General features: G+C 41.3%; 1 protein-coding gene across 2 annotated transcripts in view; it reads right to left on the reverse strand.

The window, feature by feature from the left end:
* Mob3b (MOB kinase activator 3B) overlaps window positions 1-27,148 on the reverse strand; it is a 198,688-nt gene that overhangs the window by 88,872 nt on the left and 82,668 nt on the right. The window lies entirely within an intron of this gene.

The following is a 27,148-nucleotide window of genomic DNA, read 5'->3' on the forward strand; positions in this document are numbered from 1 at the left end:
AATATCTAGCTAGAAATTGTTTTAAGCCAAGGGCTTTCCAATTGCTTTTATATATATTAACTCATTTCATCCTCAGAGCACTAACACGAAGGAGGTACTAGTAGGCCCACATTATAGGTGAAGAAATGAGAACCAGAGAAGTTAAGGTACTTTATGGAGGTGAGATAGCTAGCATGGGGTGGAACTAGACTGGCTCTAGATTCTGCACCCTTAAGCTCAACCCTAATCCAGTGTGAAACTTCTGTGTATGCTTTCTATATACTTGGCTCAAAACTCTACCTTGCTGATAGCTAATCATCACCAATGTTGTATTTGTCTCCTGATATACCTTAGGCTTAAGGGGAAAGGACATTTAGTGATGTTTCTGTGGCTTCATAAAGACAGGAAGAACAAAAATAATGTGCTTAGAAGAAATAATTAGGTTAATTTACGGGTTCATCACAAATATTCCAATAGCCATGGCCAAGCGAAACCAGGTCTTCAAACCTGCTGACCAGAGTCAGAAAACTTAGTAGAGTTCAAACTGAAGGAGGGGCAGGACAGGACCTGAGTGAGGGCTGCATTTCAAATAAATTGCCTTTTGCCATCTTTCTCCTATTTTACTTCATTTCTCACATGTTCATATGTGAATCAAATCCCAGAACCAGGGAAATCCCAGAACTTGGGAAAGACCAAGTGTGGGTGAATCCTGCTATTGTAAAACACAGTGGCGGTAACACTGGAGGCCAATCGCAAGTCTCCTGGGACCCCAGACTACACAGTCAACATGCTGCTTATCCCAGTGGGAGTTCGGCAGAGCCTCTGAAAACCACCATAAAAGAAGTTCTAAAGAAGGCAAATTCTGATGGTGAAGTTAAGAAAAAAGGGCAATTTTTACGACCACAAATCAAAATACATAAGACTGGAAAGCCAATCTGCCAATCAAGATATACATATTAAGTTTCTACCACTTGCCAAAAATGACTAGGTCACCAGGGTTTCATTAATGCAACAATGGCCGTCATCCATCTTCCATGTTCAGGCTACAAGAACTATGCTATCCTTCAGAGCTTAAATATCCCCAAGGGTCCCCATGTGTTAAAGCCTTAGTTCCCAGGAAGGTGCTACTGAGAGATGGTGCAATTTTGGAGGTAGGTTCTAGTGGGAGGTCCTTAGGTCACTGAGGACATGCCTCAGAAGACAATTATGGGACACCGAATTTTTGTGGGACACCTTCCCTTTTCTCTCCTTTTTGTTCTCTGGCTCAGTTTTGTTCTGCCACATGCTCCTAGCATGATGTGCTGCTTTGCAAAAGGCTCCCAAACAATGGGCCAATGGATCATGGACTGGAACCTCCAAAACTATGTGCCAAAATTTTCTCTTTATGAGTTAATTATCTCAGGTATTTTGTTATAGCGATAGAAAACTCACACAAACCAGAACTCTAGAGAGTGGGTCCTTGATAACCCTGGCCTGCTTCCAGCCCCTTCTGAAAACAGCTGCATTTATGCTCTGGGGTTCTGTAAAATATGCCAGCAATCTCTGAAATAAAGTTTCCCCTTAATTTATTATTTGTTTGCTTAAACTATGAGTTTATGTTACAGAAAATTCCTCCTTCAAAGTCACTGGAGACAGATTTATTTCTAGAACTCAGTGATTTTCAGAACATAGAATGGTTTTATGGTGTATATACTGGCCCATTACATAACACCCCCAGCAGGACCTGGAGCAGCACTCTGGAATCAAGAACATTAATATCCTTGCTGGGAAACATAAGGATGTTCATACTAAGTTAAATAAAGAAAAATATAATTAGCCTCATGCCAGATAAAAACACTTGTGGTTTTCAGATCTTTTCTTGACTTTAGAATGGCTGATAGTGGATTGTCTGCAATTATAACATAAAGTTCCATAGAGTGGACTTTAGGAATTTGGAAGGGGTCAGGGTGGGATGGAAGGCAGGGTCAGTGTGCTCATCAGAAACCCTGCAGCTCCTTCATCAGCCCTGTCTTCACTTCATTTATCTTTTCCTAGCAGGCCCCTCCCCAAGGCCTTTCCAAATGTGATGTACTTTAAGCACACATTTTACCATCTATTCATCGACCATATCACAGAAAGCCCAAAATTTAGGACTGGAAAAGTCCTAGAGAAGGAAGGAAGGGAGAGAGACTGGAAACTGACAGATCCATGAAACTTTACACAATGTAATCCCAATTCCTCCAGCAGAGAGAGGAGGGTAACCTGCTTCTTCCTGGGAAAGGGGGGTGGGAAAGTCCAGTACTTCCTCAGTCAGTGCTCACCACAGCAGAGTGCTGTGCTCCTTTGCATAGAAAGTCTCACTTCCTCCTCTTAGCAAATCTCAAGAGGCAGGTGCTGTCCTTTAACCTCATTTTACCCATGACATCATAGAGACTCGGCAAGGATGAGTAACTTGCCTCTAAGTGGCAGGCTGGGAGATCATGAATGCCAACTTAGATCATGAATGCCAGAGCCCACACTGATAACTGTTTAATTTGTTATAGATAAAGTCACCTACGTTGAGTGTTACTTGAAATGAATTTTCTCGGAGTTGCAGGCACCACTTAGGAAGGAAAGAAGGTCATATGTTGGTGATGGTTCTGTTTTTGTTTCTGCTTGGCGTGAGCAGGACAAGTAGGCATTGTGGAGCCCAACCCATTTTTTTGGCTCCACCAAGAAGTGCCCAGCCCACTTCGATCCCCAACTTGTTCCAATTTTGTATCTTCTGGGTCACAGTGCAGGCACAATCCTTCCTCTAACAGTAGTCACAGCAAACTGAACGTTCCGTCTATGTCATTACTATAGGTAGGAATGTATTGGGGGCGGGGGGCAGTCTTAGGGAAGAAGAGAGTTTTTCAAGTCAGCATCTGTTGAGATACCATGGTGGCAGAGATCATGCACATGGAGCTCCAGGCAAGTGACCACGCCACTGTGAAGCAGGTTTTTTGTTTGGGCACACATTCCACTCCTGCGGGGATTTCTGAAGCTGACTTAAGAACGTAAGTGTCATTGCTTGTCCGGGAACTCTAGTTCATGTCTAGGTGGCAGCTACTATTTCTTCCAAGGAAGTCCAGGCTCAGTTGATCTCTAATCTCAGAATAATACATGATACTCTCCCCCATAAACAAAGGGGAAATGAAATCCTCCAGGTTTCCCAGGACTCATTTCCCTCACTTGTACTTCTTCATTCTCTGCAGCCTTACAGCCTAGACCTGGAGGACTGACTTCCACCAGAACAACCTCCCTCACCTCTGTATGCTTTAGAGCAAGCTCTCAGAGTCCATTGCAAGCACAGAGAGGTGAAGGGGAATGGATTGGGGAGGACACTTGATCTTTCTTGCAGAATTCCATGCTGGTGTAGGCAAGATGGAATTTGCAAGCACATACCGGATTATTATTCTAGATGCCAACTTTGCAGAGGATGTCCAAGTTTGCCATGAGCAAAGGCAGAGTGAGGTCTACGTGCTCTCCTGAAAGCAGAACCTGGCATTCCAGGGCAGGGAGTACAGAAAGCCCCAGAAGCCTGACTTCTCCCTGGTATGCAGTAGAGTTCTGAACCCCTTGATGCAATCCTAAGGTGGCACAAGTTTATTCTTCTCTCCTACCATAAGTCCAGTGCCTCCTTGGAGTTAACGTTCAGCCAAAGGAGAATTTCGATATCTCATGGGAAATCAATGTGCACACATCCTCAGGGAGCATCTGGTTATCTCTGGGAAAAGGAAATTCCAGCAGACATGAACCACTTCACCCACCAGACGATTTCCACACAGCTGATGCCAAACACTCTTTCAGAGTGACCAATCTGAAGAGGGGCATCTGCACCAATAAAATCCTTCCACATCAGCCACCTCACCTCTCTGTCTTACTCTAATGGTGCCTTGATGTCAGTCCAGGTGGTCGTGTCTTTGGAATAAGTAGGTACTATAAAAGTCACTACTTAAAGTCTCAGATTTTCTAAGCAGCTTGAGTGATGGATTTAATCGCTTTTTTGGCTCATCTCCCCCCTACCCCCAAGATCAAATAAATAAAAGGAATGTGCTGAACCTGAACAATGAAGATTTTGTTCATATGTTTTGCCTTGTCTTTGATCTAGTTGGAATTTTTGTTTTAATATTAGTGGGAAATAATTGCCTTTGAAATTTCAGTGTACCTGTCCAAATTTATTTCCCAGCATGTCCTTATGAACCCTCACAGAGGCTGTACTACATCCTGGCTTTTCTAGTTCTGTCTTTGCTCCCCCTGTTCCGGGTCAGGCTCCCCAGCAAGCTGGCCAAATAAGCCCAACTGGTTCCATCTTGCCAACTAACTTGGTAGTTAAACCTGTGGACCTAGCTTGAGTCTAGCCCAACAGTTTCAGTTCTACTGAGTGGTGCACATCCCACTTCCATCCCCAAGTGTTCCAGTTTTGTACCTTCTGGGTCATACCTAGGCACAATCCCTCCTCTAACAGAGATCACTGCAACGGGAATGCTGGTCTGTGTCTTTTTTATAGGTGATTCATATATTCATGGCTATTTATTGAGGGGCTGCCATGACATAGGCACTGAGGCACTGTCAAAGGGGTCAGATGGTAGCAAAAAAATAAACAAACAAACAAACAAACCACTGTTCTTGTCATCAGAACTCATGAAGTGGATGAAAGTTGAGAACATTATGTTAAGTGAAATAAGCCAAACTCAGAAACACAAAGGTCATACTTTTTCTCTCATATAGGGAACTAGAGAGGAAAAAGGAAAAGAAAGGTGGAAAGGGACATCTCATAAAAATCTAAGGGAGACCAGCACAACAGAGGAAAAGGACCCGGGGAGAGGGAGGAGGAGGAGAGGGAAAGGAGAAACACTAGGGAATGATGTTGACCAGATTATATTGTTATATCATGTGTATGCACAGATATGTGACAACAAGCTCTACCATTATGTAGGACTATAATGCACCAATAAAAAATATGGAAAAAGGAGCTCATGATTTAGTAAGTTGTGCCTCCAACAGGCACATGGATTGCCTGAGGATAGAGTTAAAAATGCAGATTTTTTCCCAGTAATATGATCTCAGGTGGGGCCTGATCTTCTTAATAATTTTCCAGGTGACCCCAACACAAATCAGGCTTGGAGTAGAAGGTAGGAGGAGAGTGGACCAGAAAGTAGAGAGGGCTGAGAGTGGCCACAGAGATATCCATGATACAGCAGCCAAAGACCCACAGGATGGGACAATTTGTTCTCGAGAAATAAAGAGTGGCATAAGTGAAAGGTGAAACAAAGTAAAAATGTAGAGTTTCTATTCACCAAAGTCTCAAAACCTAAACAGAAGGAAGTATTTCAAGATAATGCATTGATAGGACTTATTGCCAGGGAAGACAACAACTCATCAGAAGTGATGGCTACAGGATGGCCGGATATAGGCACCAGGGAACCCAGCTGTACCCAAGATTCCTGTGCCCACTAATTAGCACAGATGCAGCACACTCAAGGGGACCAAGTGGGCTGGGACAACAGAAGCCAGTGTAGATAAAAGACCAGGTGGGCTGATTTATATTTTGGCACTGAGTCAAGTCCTGGGAGCTTTGCCAAATTCTGAGGAATAGTAAAGTCTAAGCAATGTACGAGCGTGGGTCCACCACCACCTGGTAGAATGGGGACAGTACTCAGGTAAAGTTAAAGAAAAGAAACATGACATTCTGTGTATAGTCAAAAAAAAGTTTTCCCCCTTGATTCAGGTATAGTTCAGGAACTCAAAGTGTTAAATCTGTATGTGACACCCACAGTCTTTAGGAGATACTCTGACTTTAGGTTCACACTGTGGATGTCACAACACATAGGGAAAGGCCCAGAGCAAGACTTCCAAAATTTCCAGTGCTTCTCACCAACCCTAGGAATGTCCTTTTATTTTTTAAGTTGTAATCAGACACAAAACCTTAATTTTATTTATATGTGGTGCTAAGAATCGAACCAAGTGCCTCACACATGCTAGACCAGTGCACTACCACTGAGCCCCAACCCCAGCCCCTAGGAATGCCCTTTTTACACTCATTTCAACCAGTAAGTCTTGGTTGGGTTTACAACCTCATAATAACAGTCTCAGATGAGCCATTTGGAAAGTCCAATTAGGCAGGACAGTCAATAAACCAGCCACTGCCTAGCCTCACAGAGAAAAGCATGATATTTGGAGATATCTCCATGGAGGGACAGGGAGAAAGACCAATAGTATCTAATAGTAGGCATCAGCTGAAATCCTATGATCTCTGAAGTCATAGGAAAAGATAAAAAGGGGGAAAAAACTGTCCTAAAAATATTCAAATCACACTTGTCACAGTGGCACACACTTGTAATCCCAGCAGCTCAGGAGGCTGAAGCAGGAGGATCATGAGTTCAAAGCCAGCCTCAGCAAAAGCAAGGTGCTAAGTATCTCGGTGAAACCCTATCTCTAAATCAAATACAAAATAGGGCTGGGGATGTGGCTCAAGTGCCCCTGAGTTCAATCTCTGGTACAAAAAAAAAAAAAAAAAAAAAAAAAACTGAGTTCAATCCCCAGAATTTTAATCACATTTAGAGCAATTCAGAATGAGAAAAAGAAAAAAAAATCTGAAAATAAACAGAGGAAGTATTCTTGGGGAAAAAAAAAAAGTCATATTCTTAAGTTTGCTGTAGCAGTTTCTTTATGGCAAGAGGGAAAACTGGGTTTAGCACTAGAGTTAGGAATCTGGGGAAAGGAATGCACACATGCTGTGGCTGTCTCACGGATGGGGAGCTTGAGCCAGACCACTAACAGTGCTGGTAGAAGTTGTGCAGTTTCACAGTTCCCATTCAACATCATGAAGCTGAAGTCTCATAATAGTGACTTTCAAGAGTACCAGTCAAGGAATAAGCACCATAGCCAGGTGAAAGCACAGATGACGTCTTTAATGACTACTGTGAAACTGGGTGTGTGTGGGTGCAGGGGTGGGGGGATGTGCTAAGGATCAGAAGATCCAAGACAGTGTTTAAGACAGCAAGGTCAGAGGTTGCTGCTCAGGAGTGAATGCAGCAAAGCTCTCAGGAGCTCCAATGGAGTCCATCAGTGGGCCCTGGAGGGACACAGACTGCCTGGTCAGAACTTCCCAGGGCTGTTGCTCAAAAGGATCAACTTCTATAGTTCTAAGAGGACATCTCTGCTCCTTCAGCATGTAAAGGCAACACATGCCCGTCTTCTACCGGGCACACCTTCTCAGGATAGAGAAGCATGGAGGAGATGCCAAGGCCTTGAAGGTGGGCATCTGAGTTCACAGACTCTTCTATCCCATGCTGCATGGTCTCAGGCAGCCTCTCGTGGTCTGTGACACCTCCCTGACTCTCTCAAACAACAAGGGAAGAAGTTTCCAAGGAAAATCATAAATGGCAAACGTTCATGGATCCATGGTGTTCGAAATGTGCTCTCTAAACTTTGGAGTTCTGCCTCTAGAGTGAGGGAGACCACTTCACCTGGTAGGAGGGGGTAGCATGGGTGGTACACTGCAGCCAGTGCAGATCCAATTTTACTTATTTTATTTCAGTTTCTGTGTCTTTGTTTGAAAAACATAAAAAGGTTTGAAGCCACCAAAATGGTATGTCTGCAACAGTAACATGACACCACATTTTGATAGTTACCACAGTATAAGGATTAAAGCTAAGGTGGAATTCAAAGGAGATGGAAAATTCTTAAGACAGGTAATCGTGAAACACAAAAGCTCACTGGGCCACTTGTCTTGCCTATTCAATGAGGATTTCTGTGGTTGCTGTTTTTAAGTATATTCTGTAAAGTAGGCACAGCTCCTGGTTCTTATCGCAATGCTAACCTACTGAACTTTTTCCTTCAGACCATTAAGCACATGGGTTTCTGTTGCAGTTTCTTAGCCAGCATCCTGCCTGACAGAAGGAAAAAAAAAAAAAAAAAAGAATTTCCCAGTTAAGGATCAGATTTCACTTGAGACTCCTAAACCTCAAGAATTTGGTCACTGCTAATTTAACCTTTCTTTAAACAGGTCCCTCCACTTGGCAATGGGCATAGCTAGAAAAACTGACTTCTGTGATTGGGAAAATTCCCCCCTTTCTTAAGATTTTTTTTTTCCAGTACTGGGGCTTTAACTCAGGACTTCACATATTTGTTAGGTAAACACTCTACCGCTGAGCTTTATCCCTAGCCCTTTTTATTTTTTTATTTTAAGACAGGGTCATGCCCAGGCTGTCCTGAGCTTGGAATCCTCAGTCTCCCAAGCAGTGGGGATTACAGCAGTGTGCCACCATGCTGAGCAGAAATTTTCACTTTTTAAAACTGATTTTCCACCCTTGAAAGGTCATTTTCTATATTCTCCAAGGAGATGCTAACTCACACTACAATTGAAAAACATACAAACGAACCCCATGAGTCACCTCCAAAGAATGAAAAGTTAAGCAAACAACATTATTTTTCTCAATTAACTAGAGATACAACATGCAGTTTTATCTTAGTTGTTAAATCACACTCCTAACCTCCCTCCAAACATGTCTAGTGGCTTAATTACCATATTTGAGAGGAAAGCCAGGAAAGAAAATGGAGACAAGGAAAGACAGGGAGGCATCTTCTTGGATGCTCCTTACCCTGTCTTCACAAGTATCAGAGGGAGTCAGACCCCATCAGGAGAAGAACCTTAAGCACCTTCCCTTGGGAAGGCCAGCTTGACCTCAAGTGGCAACGGGAGCTAACTACTACAGACAGAACACAAGGGCCTCCATAAATCTTGCTTGAAAACCAAAGCACAGCACAGATGGGGGTCAGCCTCAGAACACTGGCCTCTCCCCTCCCCACCCCCATCTTCTTTCAGGTCCCCTTCTAGTCTGCTTTTAAAGTTTCAGGGTTGGGTGATTGGGGAGGTGTGAAGCTGGGAATGTAGGGATTTTGAAATGCAAATGTCCGAGGCAGCCCCAGAGGAAGAAAGAAGGAACATTCTGTCCCAAATGACACCAAGCTGACTTAAATAAGTTTATTTGTTCAGAAAAGGTCAGTAAAGTCGTGCTTTTCCCATTAAAACCGTATACAACAAATCAACACAAAGGATAAACACAACTGCATGTACCAAGAGACCCACGGCTTGCTAAAAATTCCCCCAGTCTCTCTAGCACATGATGCTTGTGTATCCCACACAGAACTGATGAGCTGACTTTGCAGGTACCCGATGCAGGTGAGGCGAAAGCGAAGCCAAAGACACCTTTGAGGGCTGGAATAAATGAAAATCAGCCCAGGAAAAAGGTTCAACATCCATTAGACGGTGTGCTTCAGAAAAGCAAAAGATTGGGACAAGCAACTGGTACTTTCAGAAAAATAAAGCAGAGACCTGTACAGCTAAGAGAGAAATTAATGGATGGGAAGAAGGCAACCTGTTGTTCAAGTGGTCAAGGGAAAGAGTAAGGGACCCAAGGTTTCAATTCCAGTCATTTCCATAGAATCTATTTCAATCACCCAACCACTTCTTTTATAATTCCATTTCTTTTTTTCCTCTCTGTTCATCCCTCACCCTTCCTTCCTTCCTTCCTTCCCTCTTCCTCTCCTTTCTCTCTCTCTCTCTCTCTCTCTCTCTCTCTCTCTCTCTCTCTCTCTCTCTCTCTCTCTCTCCTCTTTCTGAGTTTTTGAGTTTCTTCCCTGGGTAGTACAGGCATTTCTAGCTCCTTATAGAATCATTGCCAAAGGATACATTGGAATAATCTTTAAATTTAGAGATTCTTAGTATTTTCCTATTGGTAAATATGAATTTCCTATTGGTAAATAGTATTTTCCTTTTGTTTTTACTAGTTTTTTTTTTTTTTTTTCATCTGGAGATGGTAAGATTAAGGACAGGGAACACTTTTTTGTTTTGTTTTGCTCTAATTAGTTATACATGACAGTAGAATGCATTTTGACACATTGTACACAAATGGAGCATAATTTCTCATTCCTCTGGCTGTACATGGTGCTGAGTCACACCAGTAATGTAATCATACATGGATATATGTAATAATGTCTGTCTCATTCTACCTTCTCATCTCCACTGCCCACACCTCCACTTACTCCAAAGTTGGCTTTTGTTTTTTTGGGATTGGCTTATTTCACTTAGCATGATATTCTCTAGTTCCATTCATTTACCTGCAAATACCATAATTTCATTCTTCTTTAAGGCTGAGTAATAGTCCATTGTGTATATGTACCACATTTTCTTTATCCATTTCTCTGTTGAAGGGCATCTAGGTTGGTTCCATAGTTTAGCTATTGTGAATTGAGCTGCTATAAACATTGATGTGACTGCATCACTATAGTATGTTGATTTTAAGTCCTTTAGATATAAAACGAGGAGTGGGACAGCTGGGTCACATGGTAGTTCCATTCCCTGTTTCCTGAGGAATTTCCAAACTGCTTTAAGGGAACATTTTTGTGGTTCTTTCTATGTCCTGCAATGCTTCCCCCATGCCCAGGGCATGGCAGGTATTCCATATGTCTCTTCTGAATTGAAATGAATCTCCCCTAGGGTTGCACACCACCCCCAATCTTTTCTTACCCTTAGAATAGGGACCTTAATTGAGGATCCTTTCCCATAATGGAATGTTAGCACTTGAGAGAAATTTGGAAGTCTTCTAGTCGCATCCCTTCCTATCCAAAAATGGTATTGGATAAATACAGCATTCTTAATTTTTAAATAGACGTGGTGTTTAATTCTAAGTTCTCCAGTGTCCTGAAGGATATACTTGCTTTGCCCTCTTCTTGATTCTATACCATTGTGTGTGTGTGTGTGTGTGTGTGTGTGTGTGTGTGATGTCGGGGCAGAAGGATGAAGAGAGTTAGGCTACAAGGATGAAGTGAAATTGGAAGATGAGAAAGGAAATTGTTTCCCCTCTTTTGGTGAAAACACAAAAATATTCCCCAATTACATGGAATGGTCAGTTTATCTGGAAGACAGACAATAATGCTAAAGATTAGATTTAGGGACATCTTTTCCTGTTCTCTGAGAATACTCTCTTTTAAGAAAGTCAACGTTTTTCCTTTTTTACTAATCAGATTTGCTGATTTTCAACCAGGGAATCCCCAAAGTTTTAAATCAGAAGTTGTGTTCCCTTTCTCCCCTCTTTTCTAGCTCCAAACATATTTCCCACCTACATCTGTCCCATGCTATAGCTGTTCCCATCACCCATCTTAAGCAGTAAGATGGTTTTAAACTGAGAGGCAGCCAGGAATCAAGCCACATGGATAGAATGAAATCACTGCTGGGTATTCAGTGGATATAGGGTGCAAATCATTCACAAAAATCAGAGTTGCAAAAGGTCTCGAGCTAGACGGATTTGGTGCCTTCTACCTTAAAAATAGAATTATTTCTCTATGTTTTTCATAGAGCCAAGGATACTAAAGGAGCCTCCAAAGCACTATCTCCACCCTTCCAGTTAATCAAGTCTGAAAAAAATTCCTGGAAGCAGAACAACGAAGGGAGGTTGCACTGTGAATTGTCAAGGCCTTCAGAATTCCTGTGATTTATAGACGAGAACAAAGCTTTTCCGTGCATGTTGGAGGTGCACGAGGTTCTTAATTTATGGGTTCAGAGTTGCAGGCTATAGCAGTAAACCTGCTAAGCCACTGAATCACTGCCAAGGCTGACCTTCATGCAGCCTGCAGAGGTCAGACAGTCTTTTCTCTGCGAGTCAAAGAGTTCTTGGCAAACCCAACACTCTTTTGGTTGAAGCAAAGAGCAAAGCACTTAAACCAACAGAAGCTCAACCTAGGCAGTCTATTGGAAAGAAACAAGAGCAGGAAACTGCCCAGCATCATGAGGGAAGGGAAACAACTGGAAAGTCAAGACCCTGGGTGTAGTTCACCTTCTGGGAAGATGTGGTACCCTTATGTTTTGCGCCTTCTCCTACAGAATAACATCCTCTGCTTTGGAACTGGGAAGGGGAGGTGCTGGATGGTCTCTGTTAGGCACTGAAGTAGACCAGAAGGTCTTTGGAAAGACAAATGCTGCCTGATACATGTTTTGCCTCCTCTAGACTGTTCCTCGTCCCTTTCTCTGTGTTTACTACCATGTGTTTGTCTTTTCTGTCCTCATGTTACTTAACCTTTCAACACCTTCCTCCCGGCAGCAAACTCTTCCCTCTGCTCACGGGGACACCATTCTTTCCTGGTTTTCCTCCTCCGACTCCTCTTCAAACTCCAATGATTCTCCCTTCTCTATCCTCATTAAATGTGTCACCCAGAGCTCTGTCCTTGGCTTTTGCCCTTTATTCATTAAATTACCCACTGAAGTGATCTCAGCAACCCCAGGACTTTAGCACCACTTACATGGTGTAGCCGAGAGCTTTCACCTGAGCCCATATATACGGAGGGCTCAGGTACATATTGTATGTCTACCGGCCTGGTCCGTATTTTTCCATAGGTATCTCAGGAGAACCTCAAACTCAACTCATTCAAACTTTTTACCCGCTAATAACCATTCCTCTAAGATCTTTAGCCTCAGGAAAATGATTGCTCAGTTGCTCCAGGTGGACACCTCGGAATTGCCCTTTATTCCTCCTGGGCCCTACTTACCTCATATATTCCTCACCAACTCATCTCCTGAAGCCTCTCTGACCCACTGATTCTCTCCAGGTGCTCACCATCTCCTATCTAAATCACTGCAGTGGTCTGGCCACCACCTATCACCTACACTCATATATCCCAATATACCCCAAAATACGAGTGTAGATCAGATCCCCCCAAAATACGCCTCTTTGACATCTTGTTTCAAGATGATTATTTGGAGAAACTGCCGACATAAGAGTTCTCTAAAGTCAGCTTTTCAAAAGAGAAATTCACACCTACAAAGGAAATGCCATTTGTAAGGGGCTCTCCTCTGTACCAGGAAGAAAGGGAGGGCTGAATGGGGGGAACATGGACTGATATCTGCATAATGAGCCCTGGTTTGTTATGGTTTGAATATGAGGTGTCCCCCGGCAAAGCTCTTATGCTAATGCAGGAATGTTCAGAGGCCAAGTGATGAGATTATGAGAGCTGTAATCTAATCGGTAGGTTAATCTATTTGCTGGATTAATAATTTGAATGGACTAACTGGATGGTAAATGTAGGCTCATGCAACATGACTGGAGGAGGTGGGTCACTGGGGGCATGCCTTAGGGATTATATCCCCCCCCTCACCTGGCGTATTTTCTCTCTCTCTCTCTCTGTCTCTCCCCTGGCCCCCCCACCCTCAAGGCCTGTTGCTTCCTGACCAATACAAGCTGACAGCTTTCCTCTACCATGACTTGCTGCCATAATGCCTCACCTTGGGTCCAGGGCAACAGCATCAGTGACCCTGGACGGAACCTCTAATAAAGCCCAAATAAACTTTTCCTTCTCCAGGTTGTTCTTTTGAAGTATTTTGGTCACAGCAATGCAAAGCGGAATAACACACCCTTATTTTCCCTGCTTTTTCTGGCCACCTCCTATCACCAGGGTTCCTGATGTCCTTTTATTCTTTGTTTCATCAAATGACAGTATTTAAGCCTGAACTTTAAACTCTCTTTCTTTGAAATTTACTATAGAGATTTATTCCTTTCTCCAGGTTTTCTCCCATGCATAGCATGTGACATACATGTTAATAAACTTCAGTTTTATTTCCTTTGGTTAATTCGGTTTTTGCTATTGTAGTACTGGGGATTAAACCAAAGGCCTTATACAACATAGACAAGCACTCTACCACTGAACTAAAATCCCAGCTCTTTTTAAAATTCTGAGACAGGGTCTCACCAAGTTGCCCAGGCTGACCTTGAACTGTGATCCTCCTGCCTCAGCCTCCCAAGTAGCTAGGATTATATACAAGTGTGTGTCCCAGCACCCAGCACTAGTCTTTGTTGTTGTTACAGGGATTCCCTGTTAGCAACTATAAAAGATTTGGAGAAATTTATTTGTCCCCTACTTTGATGTCTTCCTTGCCCTTCTCCAATCTGGGTCCAGACCAATCCTTTTAACATTCAAATCTTATCACTCACTCATGTTCTTAGAGGCTTAAAGTCTCCAGAGAACAACCATACTCTCTTGCAAGGTCTCCAAGACCCTGCTATCTTTCAAGCTCCTTATCTATCACTCACATTTGCCTTCTTTTAGATTTCAGGAATGCCACACTTTGCTCACCTCAGGGCCTTTGCATCTATGGTTCTATCCCTCTGCCCAGAACTCCTCCATTCTACCCTGATGCATCCCACTCACCCTTCCATCTTACCTTAAATATTACTTCTGAGGCACTCTGTTAAAGACTTTGTGTGTGTGTGTGTTTATACGGAAGTAATTGAGGGTGGTTTTGCACTTTGCATATTTGGCACATTGCATTTTCTTCTACTAAACTTTTCACACTTGTCACTGTTTATTTCACCTGTTCCTTCATCACTTTGTACAAAGCACTTGCATGTGCTAGCCCCTACTGGAGGCCTGAGTTTGCAACACTGAACAAGAGGGACCCCTATATTCATGGAGCTTCCATGCTTTATAATATCTCACTCCACTACTTGGTTTTAAGTTTCATGAGGAGAAGGGTATGTGAAATGTTTAATAAACATCTGCTGACGGATTGAACGGCCTCCTGAAGTTATTACTGTACTGGGCACATTGTAAGTAAATACATTTTGAGTTGGACAACTGCTTCCAGGCTGTCATGTTTGCAGAAAAAAATAATATTTCGGATTAATGACAATTTTCGTTTTATTATTTGATATTTAATAAGAAATTATTTGTCCTCTTATCTCTGTTGCAATTAGTACAAATAATAAATGTGCAAAACAATTTCAGAGCAAAAAAAATGAGAAGAAAATTAAGGTATAAGGCTTTGGGTTCGAATCCCGGAACGGGGAAAAAAGAAGAAATAAAAGGAAATTAGACCAATTATCTAATAAAGTAAAGGGATTTAAATTACATTATACTGAATGTTTAAAGAAGTCCTCTCCAAGGAAGGGAAATTTGAGCTGAGACCTGAATTATCAAGAAACCAGCTACACATAAATCCAGGGCCAAGTGTTACAGACCTAAGGGACAGAAGTGCAAAGGCTTGGGGGTGAGGAGTGGGAGGAAGAACTAGTTTGGCACGGGGGTGAGGGGGGTGAGAAGCATAAAGAAGGCTGGGGTGGCTAGAATCTGATGGGCAGGGGGAAAAGAAGCAAGAGAAGGTCAGAGAAATAGCCAGGGGCTTGCTCAGGAAGAGGTCCAGCAGGCCATGGTAAGGATTTAGGATTTTATTCTGGTTGCAATGGGAAGATATCGAGTTGGTTTTTTGGTTGTATTTATTTATTTATTTTTTTAATTTTAGCAGAGAAGTAATATGGTCTGTGGTTTCAAAGAAAATAATTATTTGCTATGTTTAGAACAGGCTGAAGAGTTATGTACCTGTTGGCACTAAGATCTCTTAGAATGTCAAAGATAACTAAAGGAAAAAGTAAAAAGAGATCTGATATTCAAAATATTTTACTTCCCTTCAGCTATTATATAAAGTTTTTCATATACTTCAGTCCTTTTGGTAATTTTTAAGTCTTATACAACTGCCTTCAACTACTACCAACGGCAGAACGTGGTCATCCGAGCTCTGCCTTTTGAAACTCACTGATGCATCTTACATTTGTCAAGCTCATTATTTATGAGCAGCGAGCTATACAGTGACGTGAGAGTCATCCTCAGGGACACATCTGCCTGTCTTACACTTGCCATGGCTTATCTCCAAGGAAAGAAGAAAGCTTCATTTTTTTATCGTGTCATTAAAGAAACATGCTGTCGTATTTTTAGACTGGACTCTTCTTAAAGCATGGGTTAATGACTTTGCTGACTCCTATTGATAACAAAAACACATCCAGGAGCTATGGATACCAAGTTACTATTTCTCAAATTAAGAAGGGCTGCTGAAGTGGATGAATAGGGACCTCTTGCATTTTTTCCTTCTTTTATTTAGTTGTAACACTATTAAGACAGATACAGCTAGTTTACCTTGCAGAAGCTGGATTCACAGACAGTAGCCACAGTAAATAATCAAAAAACAGTGAAAATTCTTTGTTATTGTTTTTTGAGTCAGGCCCTTGTCACACTGCCAGGCTGACCTCAAATGCAAGACCCTCCTGTCTTAGCCTCCTGAGTGGTTGGGGTTACATACGTGCACCACCATGCCCAGCTCTGAGAATTCCTTTAAGGAAAAAGGCAACGGCAGTTTTACTTACTCCCCCATATGGCTGCTTCCACTTCAGCAAAAGAGCATTAATTTTAGAAAAAGTCCTACCAGGAAATTCAGGCACTAGCAGCCAGAAGAGAACTTGTGGAGAGTTCTGAGCTCCCTGTTGAGAGTGCTGTGCCCAGCCAATGCTGTGGCTGACTTTAAAACTTTTTTTTTTTTTGTATTGAGAATTGAATCCATAAGTGCTTTATCACTGAGTTACATCTTAGCCCTTTTTAAAAATTATTGTTTTTTATTTTAAGACAGGGTCTTTCTGAGATGCTAAGGCTGGCTTCCAACTTACCATCCTCTTGCCTCAGTCTATAGAGTCACAGGGATTATAGGTGTGCATCACTGACTGTGGCTGACTTCAGAACTGCTGTTTCTGAATAGAAAGTGGAGGTGCCTTGTAGATCCAAGAGGATAAGGGAGGTGCTTGGGGCAATCTCAGCAGGCAGCAACTGAGGGGGAGCCCTACTGGATGCGCAGAATGTTGGGGCAAGAGGACTAGGTACTGGCAAGGGAATTAGAGATTGGCCAATGTTCTGCATGGAAAGGATTGGCATTAAGGAAGGGGGACTCTACCATTGGTCTGGATATCAGTGGTAGGACTCCATTATGGAAAAACTGGACAGAACTTAAATAGATCTAGTGGGTCTATTGTATTGGATAACTTTAAAAGTTCACTTTTAATAGTATGAAGTTTCCTCAGAAAACGAAAAATTAGAACTACAAAAGATCTAGCTATACTGCTCCTGGGTATTTTTCTGAAGGAAATGAAATAACTGCATACTGTTCATAATAGCCAATACATGGAATCAGCTTAGGTGCCTGTCAACAGATGAATGAATATGGTATCTATCACAATGGAGAATTATTCAGCCATAAAGAATGAAATCCTGTCATTCGCAGGAAAATAGATGCAACTGGAAGACCTCATATCAAGTGAATAAGCCAGATATAGAAAGATAAGCAACACTAGTTTTCTCTCGTATGTGAAAAATAAAATTAAAAAAAAAAAGATCTGGGAGTAGAAGAGGAACTATTAGAGAAGTGGGGAGTGGGTGGGGGCAGGCAAGAGAAAATAGAAGGGAGAGTACATGACCAAAGCACAACATATGCAGGTATGGAAATGTCAGTGAAATCCACTAATTTGTTCAATTAATATACATTATTAATAATTATTTTTAAAAGACTAAAAAAGAAAAGTTCACTTTGACAATGTCTTCTTGTCAGATTGTCCTGGAAAAGGCTATGATACTTTATCTGAAAACCCTGAGCCCCCGGTGTTGGTCACATTTCCCCTGGGCCAACAGAGTCCCACAGGGGCCCTTCCTCAAAGGCAGCTGCTGTATAGCACGAAATGGGGGGTGGGATGACAAGGGGCTGTCGGAGATGAAATGCACACCTGTGGCACCTGAAATAACATCAAGTCCAATCAGCCCACGTGTCATCCTAGACTGTTAAGTACAGCCAGGTTCCACGGCCATTTAAAGAGTCAATGTGCTTTAGTCAACATGGACCAAGTGAGAAATGACTAAGAAACCAGGACTGAAATGTCCACCAGAAGAAAGTACAGAAAACTATCTATAGGGCCCTTATTTCTGGAAATATGAATGGTTTATCGATATGTGCAGCTTCTAACATGGAAAAAAACCACAGCAATTCTTGGCAGAAATACAGTACTGACAATATTATTCATAATAACATTAGCTGATATTTACTGAACATTTTCTACATACAAAGGCCCACGCATCATCTTATTAAAACCTTGCAGCAACCTTAAGCTCCAGGGATCCTGGTGTTAAAGAGCAGGAAAGAGGGTCAACAGACTAGGAAGTAAAAATGAAAAGCAGACAGATAGTCAGAATCCATACTCTGGGTTGAATATTAAAAGTTACAAGCACCAATTTGTATCTGTTCTCTCATTTGTTAGCTGTGAAACTACAGGGCATAACATGCAGCAAGTTGGCATACCTTCATCTTCTTCCCCCTCCCCCCCTTCCCTTTCTTCCTAGCCAGGGAGACTTTTATCTTTAAAAGACACCCATACAATCAACCCTCAGCACACACACAAAAAATTATTGAAACATCTGTCTCATCTTATTAATGGTAGGTTTAGACAACTGGCATAGGTCTTCCTCATTTCAAAAGGCCTTGAGTCAAACTCCACGTATTCCAGGTACAACGAGAAATTATCAAAGCCATGAGTTGAAACCTCTTATCTATGTAGAATCTCTTCTGTCAGGGCCTCATGCCTTAGTGTCATTGAGGAGCTAAACATTCTGCTTCTTCAAATTATCCTTTCATTTTTCATCCTTCACTTTGCATCCCCCTCTCAAGCAGTCTTTGAACATATTTATGTTTGTAGATTATGCAAAGGCATGCAAGTACGTGCCAAGAATGCTCATCTTACAGATGCTCCTGGCATAGTGGGAAAAAAACACAAAGGAGTCAGAAACACCAGCAGGTCTCAGCACACAGTGTGACCTGTGTGACCCCTGTCACCTCTCTGAGCCTCATTCCCCTTATCTGGAAAATAGGCAAAGCCTACCTTTTTTAAAAGATTGTCATGAAAAGTAATGAGCAATGAAATGTGTCTAATCTACAGTAGAAACTCAATGAATGTTAGACACCCTTATTTTAGTGTCTGCATAAAATGAAAGCTAGATATGGCATAACCTGCTTAGCAAGGCAGGTACGAGATTGGCCTCTGACACGAACACTGAAATCACATTTCTTGGGGCATAAAATATTTTCTAAACCCCATTCAGAAACTAGTCTGTCCACAGAGGATAACTCAGAGCTGCTCCTCTGCAGGGTGAAGCAATGCAGCCATGTCTGGCTTATGCTAACCAATGGCTGTCTCCCTCATGGTACCGTCTATTATTAAATTCAGTTAATGCTGAATTGAATTATCTATGGAAAGGGCAGGGTCCCAGATAATCCAAAAGAGCAAGTACTGTGCTTTCTAAATCATTAATTCAATTTCTTTTCCATAATAACTACTTTATAATATTAATAAAATCCTGGATAATGCTTGGCATTCTATAAAAATCCACATCCTTTGATGATGGAGAGAAACTCATGACCTGAGTCAGACAGAAAGCCCTCCTGAACTTCAATAGCTGTTGTATACAATTTGCAAGGTAGGTAAGAGAGGTAGGTAGTCTCTAATGACATTCTAATGTAATGTATGAGACAATAATTATATCATAGCAATGCCATTCAAATTTTATGATACTTCCTACATGCACATGAAGTACCACCAGTTAAATGTTTAGTCAGAATTAGTTCATTAGATCAGTGTGAACGTAGTGCTGAAGAAATCAGAGAGCTAATTTTTTTTTCAGAGACCAATTAGCATCTTTCTTTTTGTGGTCCCCCAAGAGTGTGTGATAGGGACATCGCAGTGACTAGGTAGAGTGAGGTGAAAAGTCATCAGCTCTCCTGGATAAATACCACAAAGCATATGTCCTACTAATCAATGGGCCCTCTGAACCTTGCTTTCTAAGAGGTTTATATTCCTATGATACTATGATGTACCTTTAACCAGAGACATACTGTGAAATTCTCAATGCAACCTCAATTTGTATTCACTCAATCAACATTGCCAAGTGCATACTGCGTGCAGAGGACTGCCTCCGCAATTGCTTTATCTATAGCAGGGGTCCTCCAAGCATGTATGGATCCTTGGGAGTCCTTTTGGCAACAAGTATTCAAGTTCAGGAGAGCTTTCTCTCTGAGTCGGAGAGGTCATGGGTTTCTTCACAACATCAATTGATACATAGCTATGAATCCCTGGGGGTCCTTTCAGAGGTACACATAGTCCTCCCCTTTCCAACTGTATATCGGTGTGAGCCTGAACTTGAAGCAAAACAACATATCAGAATCCACTGTTGTGCAGAAGCAGATGTGAGAATCCCTTAGTCTACTATAAAATCACAAGTTAAAGAGACTTGTAAAAGGTAATATAATGCCACTCTTCTTCCTCAAAAAATTTACTTTGTTTTGGGAAATACAATTATTTTTCATTTAAAGATATTATTTGTTACATATATATTATGTTTATTATTTTTAATGAGTTAATTAATATTTCTAAAATGTCCTAAGTTTAATTTCTAATATGATAATTACTAATACATATAACCCACATAAACAAAAGATCTCTGGGATTTTCAATAATTTTTAAGAGTAGGAAGAGATTCTGAGACCAAAAAGAGATTTGAGAACCACTGTTCTAAATCTCTGTCATCTGAACTTTAAAAGTCCCTTTGTCCACGTTGTCTTGGAAGAATTTATTGCTATCTAAAATGATCAGTCATCCATCTTCCTATTATTTTAGCCTGCGCCACTCTGGAAATACCAAGTTCCTAAGCATCCATATATACATAAACTATTTCTCTCTTTCTTTTATCATTCTAACACTGAACCTCTTCAAGCATTAAATGGTGTGTTATAGTTGGATGTGCTGGTACATGACTGTAATCCCAGTGACTAGGAGGCTGAGGCAGGAGGATTGAACATTCAAGGCCAGTCTTAGCAAAATGATGAGATTCTCAGCAAGACACCATCTCAAAAAATGAAAAGAGCTGGGGGATGTAGTTCAGTGGTTAAAAAAAAATTATTAAGATTTAGCAGGGGAAAAAAATCAACTACATCTGTGATTTTACAGATTTCATCTTTTGTTTTCTCTTTCTGAGGAGTTCAAGTTAATCCAAACAGGCACCCCAACTCTTCAGTGCCTTCATCTTTAGAGAGGCCACTCTTTGGACCACCTTCTACTCTTATACACTCTTCTGAGTTGACTCAAAAGCCAGGCACTCAGACTTCAAGAACAACCACCAGGGTTTTTGATAAGACGGTGACAATTTAGTTTGCTTTTAGGACACTTCCTGACCATGCCCAGAATTTCATTAGCATTGGCACTAGGTTGGACTTCAGGGTACCAATGTGCATATGTCTGGTCTCTTCCATTGAGTTGTCAATGGTCAACTTTAAATAATTAAAAGAGGAGTAGCATATTATGAAACACATTCTTTTTTTGCACTTATGCATAATCACTAATCAAACACAGCATTTCGTCCCATGAAAGAATATTCTGAGAGAACACAGCCATTGTACTTATCTCATGCCCCTAGTGATTTGATTCAGTTTCCAGTAAACGGAAATGTCTGCCGTTTACTTCACTCATACTCAAGTTGAGGAGTAGGGAAGAAAAAGAAAGAAAACATAAAGTATCCCACATAAACCTACTTTTTTTCCCCTCCATTCTTTTAGATGTCACTTGTAAATGGGGCTTGGATACTGGGAAGAAAGGAGACGAACTCTTTCAAGGTAATCATGAAGGTATTTTCACAAGCACATTGGAACTTTAAACAGAAACATACATGAAAAAGCCAATCTAAATTTTTCAACTTGAAAAGAAATGTTTTATCTCCTTAATCTCTATCATTTTAAGAGTTATAGACGTTGCTTTCATCTTATTTGTTTTTAAGTTATTCTGTTTTTGGAGAGGGGAAACATCGTAATTTCACTGAATGTAGCTTAAAAAAAAGCTCTATAGATTTGTAGTTAGGCAAGTCTGGATGCTAAGCCTGGATCAACCACTTACTATACAGGTGACTTTGGGAATAAAAATTATTTGAAAATAGGATTATTATTTGAAAATAGGATTAGCAATACTAATAGTCAATCAGGGATACTGTGTGGATTAGGAAAAAATATATACATATTTGGGGGCGAACACAGTGCTTGCCCCCAAAATAGGTAATTAACATTAGTTAAAATATAACTATATTTTTTGAACTTTGAAATTACTGCCTTACACACAAAAAATGGAATCTATGGAATCTATTCAGCTGATATTCAAGTTTTGATTAATTGATAGCCTAATGGATGTGGAAAAAATTCTTAATTATAGTAAAAATTCATGATTATAGTAACTGACATTATCTATGGCTTTTCTCAATTTTTACTTCAACCGAAAGATAAATGGACATAGAATACTTTAGGTAAAATTCTATAAACCAGGCAGTATAAAGTACAATAAATCAGAGGTCTTCCCTTTTTATGTCACCATGAAAAGGAAATTAAGCTAAAATTTATTCAGCACTTAACAAGAACAGGCCAAGTGCTTGACTTGCATGATGTCACTTAATTCTCGTTACCTTACAAAGAAGGTTTTATTATTCTTACCCACTTTTCAGATAAGGAGAGAGTCTCAGAGAGGTTCAGGGATCACCAAGTTTACATAGCACACAGGGAAAGGAGAAGATCTAAATCAAAACTGAACATGAGCCCTTAACCTTGACACTAATTCTGGAAAACAGAAATCAAGTGGGTCATTATTCCACATGCTTCGATACTACCTGCCCTCAGATGTGTCCTGGGACCTGGGAGCAATTGTTGACATATTTGCTCACATTTCTCTTCAGAGACATGGAAGATAGCTGGCCTTAGTGGTAAGCTCTTTTTCCCCACTATGGGATGGCCACATATCTGATGGCCATAACAGTGAATCTCCAATATTCAACAACGCTCTTCCTTCTGCTGCAGGTGGCTATGGCAGGTTCCCTAGCTAGGCCAGGCAATCACAATGATGTTGAGGGAAGGGTTAGTGATTCCCCCAGTGCTGAGGCCAATTTGTGCTGTCCCGTTAGGCATTAGGGCTCCATCACTTCAACTAGACCAGAAGCCAGGTGGGAGCCTGCCATTGCCTGCAGGTTGCCAGGGGATGTGACACAGGAAGTGGGCAATAAACCAACATCCAGTTATTGCCTGGAGCTTCTCCCTTAAATCATCACTGCTCTCCAGTGCTGGTGACCTGGGCAGCGTGATGGGAATCACTAAAAGCCTACTGTTTCGTCGAAGAACATTTTTTCCCCCTTAGAAATAGCTAAGACATCAGTTTGTCTCCTGAGAAGGCATCTTAATTTCTAAAGGATCCATTAAATGTATCACTATAAGATGTGTTCACATAATAAAAGGATTCTTTGCCAAGCTTTCTTTCAATATTAAACTTTACCTGAGAACTGAAAATACTAGCCAAGTGACACAATGAGGCAGACACCTCAGGACTTTCAGGAATACATTTGTTCTTTAATATACATTATACAGTGGCATCAATTAATTTATATTCACACAATAGCAACTACTTTCTACAGTGTCAAGCTGGGTCCTGCCGCCTATAGCAAAAACAAGAAGTGAAAGTGGCTTTGTGTAGGCCACACTGGCTGCACACATGAAATGTCCTCTCCAGTTCTATTGTGCACCCCTTCCTGCTTCTAGCTGTCAATGCCAGGGGAAATCAGTCTCATCCCTGCAATGTTTCTGTTCCTTCCATTGGTTCCACAAGATAGAGCAAAAGACGAGGGGAACATGAATGATCAACTGCATGCGCAAAGGCTTGATCTAATTACAAATTTTCCCCCCCGAGGTTCCTTCCTTTCTCAGTTCCGTTCATCTGATGAGTCTACTTCATCACACTGACACTATGTGGTATGGAGGAAACTAACGTTTCAACCTTAGCCACTCTATGTCCCAACATGTGCCAGGTGTTCTACATATAGCATGCTATTTAATACTCTCAACAGTCCCACCAAGTATGTACGTTCCAATGCATTTGCAGACAAGGAAACAGGCTCAGAGAGACTGAACATTTGCTAATAAAAGTTGATGACTAGGATCACACTCAGGTCTTACAGGGACTAGTATGTCTATTCCCTTTAACCACCCCTCCTTCCTTCCCAAACTGGCTTGTCTTCCCAGATCATCCCTGTCACTAGAAGACTGAAGGGGAAAACTTGATTATGTGAGGGGAAACATGGATAGAATTATCAATTAGAATTTGAAATTAGCATGAAGTTTTAAAGAATGGTTTCCTCTGCAGAGGCCTCTACAGGTAAGACCTCTCTAGGCCTACAAAGGTACTCTGTCAATCCAAAGGGGAGGCAGGGCACTGGTGGGAAGCAGAGAGAAGGCTTCTGGGGTCAGGGCCCTGCTACTATGTCCCTTCACACTTGGTGCTGAGCTGGCCTGCCTCCCCAAGCACCACTAGCTTGCAGGGCTCAGCCTTTGTTGATGCCATGGCTACAAGTGACCAGCCACTAATGGAGCAGCAGATGCCCCCTTCCCTACTCAATTATGGTCTTTTTTTTTTTTTTTATTGCTGGCCTCCATTGAATATCACATGTCCCAATTTCCCTTCCCAGCTGGTGCTGAGATGTAACAACTTGTCACCTGAGATATGGCCCATTAAAATTACATTGCACAGGTAATGGAGAACCCAGAGCAAGTCGGGACAGCGGGTGATTAGCCTTAACTTACAGAACTGTCTTCAAGCCTCTGTCTCCACTGTCTTTTGCTCTACTTCTTAGCATATTGGAGGCTCTTTCCAGAGGTATCTCTTGGGATTTGTTGAGAAGGGATGGTTTTTTAACACTGTCCTCATTAACTCAGCCACCAAGTCACTAAAGTATTGGGTTGCAATATAAGGGTAGAGTTGTGACCCTCCACAATGCACCATCAATTCTCCAGTGGCAGTGGTAGAGGCTTGGGGGAGGGGAGTAGATTCAGCTGTCTCTGCATGTTTTCCACAAACAAGCAACTGAACAAACTTGGGTAGTACCAGATTTTAGAAGAGGCAAGTTCTTGAAAGGCACAGAGTCTTAGACTTCCCACCTGTAGTAATTTGCATCAAATGTAGGAGCCTGTTTCAAGGTCCTCCTGTGACTGCTGGTTTTCTCTTAGGATGTTCTTTAGAGAGGATTCAACAACTGAGGCAATAGGCAGGGGAAATCCAAGGGCAATGTTTCCTCTGGGGTAAGAACATCATGGACTTGAGAGGTTGGTGTAGTGAGAACAGGGCTTTGGAGCCCAGCTGTGTTCTCTGTGCTGCCTGTGTGATCCTCGGCAAGTTATATTTTTGAGTCTCACTTTTCTGGTCTGTGAAATAGAAATCATACTACTACTGCCTGATGAACTTGTTTTACTGGTTAAATGATGTACCATACATAAAATATTAAGGTAGTATGAATTCAGAAAGTGGCAAAATTCCTTTTATGCCCTCCCAACTAGTAAATTCCTAGGAACCAAACAATTTACCAGATTCCAAAAGCAAATCCTGTTTCCAGAGCCTTGGAAACACTTCCCAGTTGACAAGACTATTTGGGGGAAGCAGGGAAAAGGGGGCTCTACTCCTGGCAGTAATGGTTTAAGGACACTTACTCTATTTTTGAGAGTTACAATCCAAGTAACCTTACCCAACATTGGTTTTAATAAGCAGATTGCCCTAGATGGGACCAGTGGCCACTCCCCAACTTCTCTAGCTAACCTGCACTCACTCTCTGCTGTGGTTAGCTGATTTGATATTGGACATGAGCAGATTTAGCACTCTTGTCTTTTGAAAACCAATAATACAGACCCATCCTAGTGGCTGTCTCTCTAAAGATTTAGGTGGTCATCCCTGAAGCAAAGATTTGGTCTAGCCCCAAAAGAAACAGTAGAATTTTCCAAAGCCTATGAAAGATGACAACCTGAAGAATTTGTGATTCCAATCACAGAGTGATTCAGCAAGGAAGTCTGATACTTTTTGTAAAATCTTACTGAGTCTTAAAATACAGTTTATTATTCTGCAGATACGATTCAGAAATTGTCTAGTAGTCTCCATGCATTTTGTCTAATAGTTATATAGAAATGCCTGGGGGTGGAGGAGAGAACACTAACATACATTTATTTTTAGTAATTCATGTCTCAAACTCTGGGATATGTGTTTACACTCATATTGTCTCATTTAATCCTTACAATGGCATAATAAAGTCAGGATTATAATCCTTAGTTAACAAACAGAAAAATGGAAACTTAGAGATAACATCACATAGTAGCTCATAAAGGGCAGAGCTAATTAATTAAACCCAAATCTGTGTATGAGTCTACAGTGCTAATTCTACCATACTGTAAATACATTTTTTTGAATGCACATTTTTGTCTTGCAGGAGTTACGTGGATTTATATCTAAACTTAAAAATATAAGGAAGACACACAGCAGAAAATTTAAAAGTTAAAACATACACGCTAATTATAAACTGAACCTTTCACCATCCCAAGTCTGAAAAGCCCAACCCTAGGGGCATTTTTACATTCTCACATTCCTTGCCACAATATTTTGAAGGAGGATGAAATCAGATGTGGTCTCATGAGAGAGATTGCCAAAGGGATACAGCCATTTCCACAGTGCATCTGACCACTGGATAAACTACTCATGTTAGAAAAATGTGCAGAGTGATTTTAGCAACTAGCCATCTGGACATTATACAAACTGCTCAAAGACAGGGACTCTGGATGCTTTGCTCTGTTGGTAACTAAAACAAGACCTGATCCTGCACAGCAAGCACTCATTGAATGGGTGAGTGAGTGAATGAATGAATGAATGAATAGTAGCAGCAGGGAATGGTGGACTAGTAATGGGTTTTTATGAGGCTAAGGAATCTTCTGCCCCATCGCAAAAGGGAGCATGGAAGTTACAGTACCTGGACACATTCTCAAGGCATTGTGGTGGTGATTTTTTTAGAGGAGCAAAAACCAAAACAATAACCATGTATTTAAAAGTTCTAGGGGAAAAAAATGAAAATTTCTCCATCCTACACATCTAGCTAAAACCATTCATTGAAAAGCCTCCAACCATTGAAGGAAGATCTGTGAAATAATGATACACACTATGAACCATAGTAGAGTGTGATGACAGCACAGATTTTTGACTAAACTCAAACTCTTTACTCCTAAATTCTGTAGTAGCAGTGCAAGACTAAGAAAGCCCTTTATCTTGTTTAAACGTCAGCTTTTTCACTGATAAAACAGAATGTTAACTTCATTTTTACTCCATTTGAGCTACTGTAGGAATTAAGAAAGACTAAGTAGCAGGTACTGTCTAGTGTTCAGCAGGCTCCATAGAGGTGAATTCACTTTCCCTCTTCTTTTCCCTGATCT

The sequence above is a fragment of the Marmota monax genome, unplaced genomic scaffold (genome assembly GCF_021218885.2).
Source record: "Marmota monax isolate L192 unplaced genomic scaffold, Marmota_monax_Labrador192_F-V1.1 WCK01_AAM20220418_F8-fsc00033, whole genome shotgun sequence".
NCBI classification, from domain to species: Eukaryota; Metazoa; Chordata; class Mammalia; order Rodentia; family Sciuridae; genus Marmota; species Marmota monax.